An 8,415-nucleotide genomic window follows, 5' to 3' on the forward strand; every position below is an offset into this window, starting at 1 on the left:
ATCAGTGTGGTGGGTGGCTGGTGGTGGCATGTCCGTTTGTGATACTGAAAAAGTTCATCGTGAAGATGGTGTTAGAGGGGCGGTATAAAAGCTTATTATTTATTGATGCCTATACTCAAACCCCAAACTATTCCCGATGTTTTTTTCCTTTTAATGTATACATAAGAATACATTTTAAACATGATGCATAATTGTAAATCATGTTTACTATTTTTATTTTTTAGTATAAGTGTTTTAATAATGATTATAAGGAGTAGGTTCAAAACTTTATGAACCGTAATCGGAAATAATGTCCATTTTAATGTTTCCTTCTTGTGGAGTTACAACGGGTAAAGGTTGTCATATAGGTTTAGGTTCAAAACATCACACTGATTTGTTTGTTTGACCAACTAAAACATCAATAGATGATGATTGAAACACAATTAAATCATGTTTTTTTAATACTAACAACAAATCTACTAAAAATCATGACATTAGAATTAAATAAAATCTTCAACCCTCCCTCTCAACGAAATACCAATCTGTCTAAGTTTCTGCAAGCACCCAAAAATACATATAGAACAATAGAAAACAAAACTACGCCTGTTATTGCTTCTTCCACCTTGTTTGCTTCTTCCTGTCAATAAATAAATTCACATTATATAATCATATAAACATTTGTTGTTTTAACATATACAAATATAATCCAAGGTAAAACTAAAATATCACTCACAAAAATTCTACTCATAAATTTATCTCAATTAAAAATGTCTAAACCAACCTTCTCTGGTGTCTTTTCCTCTTCATCATCGTCATGTGAATCGTCATCACTTTTACATGCAGTGATCACACAACAAACAGGCAAATTGGTGAAGGAGTCAACAACACCAAAACTTCAATATTAAAACAATATAAACTTAGTGATTCTAAGTTGGTAAAAAATTATGTTTGAGAAAAGGATATGGTTGAAGACTTGTTTGTTGAGATCTGATTGCATAAAGGTAGACACTGTATTACTCCCAGTGTGAGAGAATTGGAAGTCTCTGTCAAAGGTGATATACAAATCTTTTTTGGGCCAGCTACAAAGGTTCACTCTTCCAGCTACAAGCTGTTCGCCACCATCAACACTGACTTTCAGAAAAAACAGTCTCGTCTGTCTTATTTCCAAGTTTAGCGTTTACAAGCATCACAATTTTGCCTTCATCAACTTTTACCTTTAATGTTTCCCCACTTTTAACCTCATAAACTAAATTAAAAGTTCAAAACAATATGAGTTTTCCCACGACAATAAACCATCACAGATGAAAATAACATACATACGAAGAAGCATCTAATATCCAGATGAAACATAAACGAAAAAAAAATTATAGCATGTGAAGGAAACCACGAGACGTGAACAAAAGAAAATCAACGTAAATGAAAGTGAAAAGAAGGTTCAAATTTTCATCGGAAAAAAAAAAAAACCTAACGACATAAATGATAAGGAAACGGAAACAGAGCGTATACTTAAATAGAAATAAAGATAGATGATTCGTTACCCATACAAACCATTGTTGCAGAGGGAGGAGGGAAAATGGTGTGGAAGCTTCCGGAGATGGAGATTGAGGGGCTGAGAGCTTTTGAGTTTTGAGATGGTGTTGGTGAGAGAGGAGAGTATAATTCCCGCTTATTTCCTTCCTCTATAATTCGTCCCTACAATTAATTAAGGAATTTCAATTAGAAAGTATTATATTATCCCAAAAAATCAGCAAAAAAATCATCTAATTATTTGAAATTGAATAATATTCGGCAATAAATAAATCAGCCATTGTAATCATATCAAATATTTAAAAAGGATTCCCCATTTAATCCCTTTCTTTGAGGTAGAAAACCTGCATCATGCATTCAGTTTCTGCGTAGGTTTGAAGATTTAATATTCTGCTGGATTTGAAGATTTTCTCCGTAGGTAATTATATTATGTTGTTGCTGTTTGTGCTTGGTTCATTTGTTTATATCATATATGTTTCTTGCTTTCCATATCAATATTCATTATTCTCCTACAATTGAAGATTCAGTCTTTTGTTACATTTTGTCATTCCTTTCCATTGGAATGAACCATTCTATTCTTCCATGATTCCATCATAAAAACACTATCCAAAAAAAAATGCAAAAAATTGGTTAATGCATAAAAAGGTCAAAAAATTGTACATTTGAATTGACCGGGTTAGATGGGAGTGAGGTTCAGAGGTTGGCTATGTGGCAGTGTACAAAATAGTGAACAAAACAAAAAAAAACATGTTTCTCCTTGATGGCATAAAATCATACAATAATAATAATAAAATTGTTTTTTATTTTGCATAATTTGTGGGACAAAAAACTATACATTTGCTTTTATTTCTGAAACTATTTTGACAGAACATAAACTTTTTTATTCATACACACACATTGCTATTTGTTGCATTTATGCACCTTTAATGTACTTTCTTGATTAATAAAAACAGCGACCATTTCTGTGTTCATTTTGTAACAATTTATGTAATTGATTAGGAACAGAGTTTTCGTAAAGAAGATGAGCTTCAAAAAAGACAAGCTTGCTAGAGAAGGTGTTGGTTGACGCATGCAAAGAAAGGGAGGGGCCAAGGGGTTGGAATTGGATGGTTGGCTCCAGTGGCGAGTCTAGAATAAAAAACCACGTGGTTCCCTAACCGGGTTCAATCATGTCAATTCAAGAGAAAATTAGGTTATCTCGGGTCGATTCAACCAGAAAACAGCTAGTTTAACATATATAAAAATTGGTGTTGAAAGGACCAAGCCCAAACCGGTCTTTCTTTTAAAAAGAAATTAACTAAAACAAACTTATACTTGGAGTAAATCAGTCAAAAACATGCCTAAACAAGTTTCGGGTGTGGAAATGTGAAAGAGAAAACATCCATTTATAAAAGAAACAAGTTCACCACTTTGTTTTTGGAGTCGATGTGAGACTTTTTCATGCCACTGAATATGATATTTCTTATATTGTGTATAGTTTATATTTTTTTCCTCCTTTTTTTTTACCAAACACATTTAGGTAGGTCAGACAAAATATTTAAGGTAGGTGCTAAATATATTTTATATATAACTTATTGTAAAAAAAAAAAAAAATAGGTGGGTCAAGTGACCCACCTTGGTACACTATAGCCTCGCCACTGGTTGGCTCATCCTTTTTTAATAAATAAAAATATAATTTTTATTCAACGACAAATAAAAAACACCCTTTTTCACTTGCTATCTTGATGAACATATTTTCTTATTATTAATGTACTCTAAAAACTGAAAAACGAATGCGGTTGTCAGTTCAACAACAAGCTTGAAGGAATATACAAGGTATAATCTCCCAATAAGAAAATAGTTAAAACTTTAAAGTAGGATGTTATATATTAGTATATTTTTAAACAGTACATTTCATAGTAAAGAAAACAATAGAAGTACAATGCTATGATTGTTTTTTTTATAAAAAAAAACCCTTAAACACAGGGCTGTAAATGTTCTATACTTGAAATGGTTAAAAGGAACATGTTGAGGTTGTAGTGTAATCAACAGTATTATAGAAACTATGTGAAAAATTATGTTTCATCATATCAACGTAATATCTCACTTAAACATCTGTTTATATATTTTATATCTTAAATTAGTATTTTACAGTATGATTCTTTTGCCAAAACACAACGACTACTAAAAAATACAATAGCAAATGTACAAGAGCCTGTTTTATTAAGAAAATAAAATTGATTAGGTTTTAAGCCTACTCCAATGTGAAATTTTTCAAACCGTTGAGGGCACCTTGTCGCTTGCATCAGCCCTTGATCTTGAAGTCTTCTTATTTTAATTTTTTCAAGAAATTAAAAAAACGCAAATCAAGTGAACACAATATTTAACGTGGTTCGGTCAAGGTGACCTACGTCCAAGGGTGAACGAGAAAGAGAGAATATTATTAAACTTCCTAGAACAATTACAATCACAAAAAGGTTACACCTCACTTGAGCTCTCAAAACAAAAGAAACTCTCTTGCTTACTAAGTGTTTCAAATGATGTGCAATCAACCCCACAATGATTGTTCTCTTGAAATTATTATGTACAAGCACTCGCGTACACTCGTGCAAAAATTAATGAATGGGGATATGAGCTTATTTATAGGCAAGCATGAGAAATAGAGGTGGGCAAAAGAACCAGTCCGGATATGAGCTTATTTATGAGCTTATTTATAGGCAAGCATGAGAAATAGAGGTGGGCAAAAGAACCAGTCCAAAAAAGATGCATATGGACTGAACGTCCTAAACGTGAACCGGTCCTGGACCGGTCGGTCTTTTTAATAGTCCGGACTGCAAGCCTTAGTCGGTCCTTAAAATTGATATATGTGGCAGTCCAGACCGGTCCTAAACCAGTCCAAAGTTGAACCGGTCCAAAAATAAACCAATCCATTTTTTGGACAGCTGCCAATCCAAACTGGTCCAACCGGTCCAGAAAATGAAAAACCAAATATTCTTTGTAGCCCAATTAAATATCAAGCCTCCAAAATTATGGTTTTGTTTCAATTTTTTCATGCAAACAGAATTCCCTTACTTCCCTTTTTATAATGTTCTCACCTTACTTATTTTTTGTAAGAGAAGCGATGTGGGACAAACAACACAAACTCCATTCGTCCATTCCTTTGCTTTTTTTTACTCTAATATAACTAATAATATAATAACTAAGTAATAGTAAAATACTCAACGGGTACAAAGTATAAATGCGATTACATACTTTTGGCTGATTTGCTTTTATAAGAACTAATACATTACAAGTTTACAACGCTTAGAATTATACCAACGGCTATAAATGTTTTTTGCTGATATTTTTTTACGCTATAAATACTTATTCATATCCAACTATTTTCTGACCTCAAATTCTATCCCTTACTCAAAATGTCTCTAAATTTACAATACAAAGCTTGAAGTTTCCACATCCGGATAATGTCGGGTGCCGAAGAAAGTAGTTCCCGTCCCGTTGGTCGCTCCGGTTTTGATCCGAACCAACCATTTGATGAAATTAGCAAGGAAAATCGTACATCACCAAAAAAAATCCAAAACCGAACCGAAAAAAAGACCGGTATCAGACTAGTTTATAGCAAAACCGATCCGAAAAAAGACCGATCCAAAAAAGGACGGGACCGAAAAAGGACCGACAGAGGACCGATCGGGACCGGTCTAAAAAAGACCGCTCCAAAAAAAGACCGATCCAAAAAAAAGGATCGACTTAGGACTGATCCAGGACCGGTTCAGGATCGATTTTTGTGCACCTCTATGGGAAACCCTAATTCTGATGGGCCAAAAACATTCATAATTAGCCCATCAAAGGGGATGCCTTAATTTTCAACCAATCACAAAACGCCATGCGGGCGCTTCTGGAATCTTCAACCTCATGAACATCGTCCATGAACATTATCGATGAGCATCTTCCATGAGCATCGTCCATCAGCATCTTCCATGAGCATCATCGATGAGCATCTTCCATGAGCATCATCAATAAGCATCTTCCATGAGCATTGTCGATGAGAATCTTCCACTAGCATCATCCATGCGCATCTTCCATGAGTGGCTCATCAAAGGATATCATGGCTCAACAAATGAACACATGTGGTGCATCTTCATCATGAAACATTACAAGATGCTCCGTTCCCTTCCTAGGTGCTCCATACCCCTTTTTAGAATATTCGTTACTTTGTCACTTGATTCGTTCCTTTGTCTGATGATCCATTCATTTCTCAATTGATTCGTTCCTTTGGCACATGCTTCATGAACTCCAAGTGACCCATGCTTATTTATGATGCTCCATTGCAACTCCAAATGCTTCATGTTTCTCCAAGTGATTCATGTACCTCCAAGTGCTCACTTGTGATTCCTGATACTCACTTGCAACTCCAAGTGTTCCATGTGTTGGACAAGACTTCATATCCCAACATTTGTTTGTCTTGATGTTTGCCGATTCTTTGTTTTAATTTCAAGTGGTCGATGACCAATGATGGTAGGTGGAGAAGATAAAGAAGGGGAAAAGTCTGGTAAGGTTGGGGGTAGGGGAGATGTGGGTTGCAAGTCCCTTTCTTTGTGTTAATAATAAAATATTAATAAAAATTAACCATTAAAAATATATATTAAGGTAAAACAGTCTTTTTAATTTTGAAGAAGATGAAAACTACAACAAAACTTGGCTAAATAGACCATATCATAATGTTTAAACTCTTTGGAAGGTACCCAAAAAACAACCAACCAGAAGGACCAATTTTGCAAAATTTTCTTGTAATAAATTAAAATAAATTACAAAAAATGATTCATGTGTTACATGTGGTTATGTACTTTTCTTAGTCAAGTCCAAAGTTCAGAATTTAGATATAAATTTCTCTTAATGTTTGTTTTGTCAGGAGATTGCTCCCTAAAAGATATGACATGACTAAATTACTCTTATCAGGTTTATTTGTTTATATTTTTTCATGTTATTTTAAAAAAATCGCCCGCCACCCACTCCTTGCCCCACACTCTCTCCATATTATCCCTACCACTTCATATTTTTCGGTTGTTTGTTTATGAACAACCTCCATTGGTGCCACTTTCTTTCCCTAAGTATCCCCCTTCGGTAATAAACTAAACCCCTCCACACACCTTGTCCACAACAATAGGTAACCCCCTCCCCTGCCTCCTTGAAGCTCCTTAAAATCATAGAAAAGTTGAGATTATAAGCTCTAATCGATGCTCCATAGTCCCATTCATTCGCTCTGGTGAAGCTCCTTTTTTTAGTATTATAATGAGTAATGATGGAAACGTTTGACAACATCGATTTTCTCCCTTACAACTTACAAGCTTGTAAGTTAAGAGACGATAGCTGATAGTGGACTCCATATACGATGGGATTCACCTCTGAAGGTAACATATGATTTCATTAGATTTGTGTTTCTTGTGTTCATGATAAGCTCTACTTGAGAACCATCCCAATCTGCAAGATTACATTAAGAGGTATTGATGTTGATTCGCATTGGAATTTCAGGAAAAGGGGTTAAGCATATTCAGTCCATGGTTGTATAACAATTACATGATACAATGTATAACTTGTTATCGACTCATGTTGCCCAACGATGCGAACAGTGAATGAAATAATGGAGTAAAGAACTATTCAGATGAAAAAGAAAATATGGTTGTGCAGACCAGTGATTAATCGGTCCAAGAAAGTGATAATGGGCCTAGAAAAACAAAAGGAGTCCGATAAAAAAGAATAATGTTAATGATGGGCCTTAATAAATATCATCTCACCATAAGAATACTAGTTGTTATAATGGGTTATGATGTATTTAAATTTCATGAGCAATATATGATTGATATTTTTGTAAAAATACAATAAAATCATAGCATAACAATCCATAATTGTCATCATCGGACATAAATAAAGAGACTAATATATGATTGATGTCTTTTTCATACTAACCATAAACCTACATAAGACCATGCATGATATTTTACAAACTACTACCCTCAATCACTCTTCAATATACTCAACCTCACTTGTCAAGGAATTCCCTGCAAACATCCAAAATACATTTACAACACTAAACTCATAGATTTATTTATAAAAAAAAAAAACAAAATAAAAGGATACCTCTTGCAGAACTCACAAACATGTGCACGTCCAGAACAAGCAGGACTTGCACCTTCCACCTTTCCTTCTTCCTGTCAATAAATAAATTCACATTATATAATCATATAAACATTTGATGTTTTAACATATACAAATATAATCCAAGGTAAAACTAAAATATCACAAAAAATCAATTCATAACTTTTTCTCAATTAAAAAATGTCAAAACTAACCTTCTCCAGTGTCTTTTTGTCTTCATCATCATCATCTGAATCGTCATCACTTTTACATACAGTGATCACAGAGCACACATGCAGATTGGTCAAGGGGTCAACAACACCAAACTTCAATAATAAAACAATATAAACCTAGTGATTCTAAGTTCGGAAAATATTACTATTATGTTTGAGAAAAGGATATGGATATGGATAAAGACTTGCTTGTTGAAGTGATTGCATAAAGGTTAGATTTTGAGGGCCCTGTACAAAAAATAAAAATAGGCCCCTAATTATATATATAAGTAAAATTCGTTAATACTATGATAAGTCGATAAACGTTATAAAAATAATCAAAACAAAATAACGATACAATATATTATCCTACGATAAGTCAATAGATGCTCTTCTACTATTTTTTAAAGCAAAATTGTTCACAAATTTTTATAATTAATACTCTTTTATTGTTTTCAATAGTTGTGGTTCCCAATCCATTAAGTCTTTTTTTGTGATATTGTGGACCGTAAATATGAATTTAATTAAGAGGATGACAACCATATGGAGTATTAAATTGTGACATCTGTAAATTTGGATTAGACTTTTG

The 8,415-nt window shown here is 33.6% G+C and overlaps 1 long non-coding RNA gene across 1 annotated transcript; it reads right to left on the bottom strand.

Moving 5' to 3' along the window:
* Positions 1-7,459: 7,459 nt before the first annotated feature.
* LOC145136490 (uncharacterized) lies at positions 7,460-7,949 on the bottom strand. Its single transcript, XR_013720487.1, has 3 exons — positions 7,830-7,949; positions 7,618-7,688; positions 7,460-7,538 (listed from the first exon to the last, which is right to left on the bottom strand). It is a non-coding gene; the product is annotated as an uncharacterized LOC145136490 (long non-coding RNA).
* Positions 7,950-8,415: the final 466 nt, after the last annotated feature.

This window comes from Lactuca virosa, chromosome 9 (genome assembly GCF_052849685.1).
Source record: "Lactuca virosa cultivar CGN04683 chromosome 9, Lactuca_virosa_CGN04683_v6, whole genome shotgun sequence".
Classification (NCBI taxonomy): domain Eukaryota; kingdom Viridiplantae; phylum Streptophyta; class Magnoliopsida; order Asterales; family Asteraceae; genus Lactuca; species Lactuca virosa.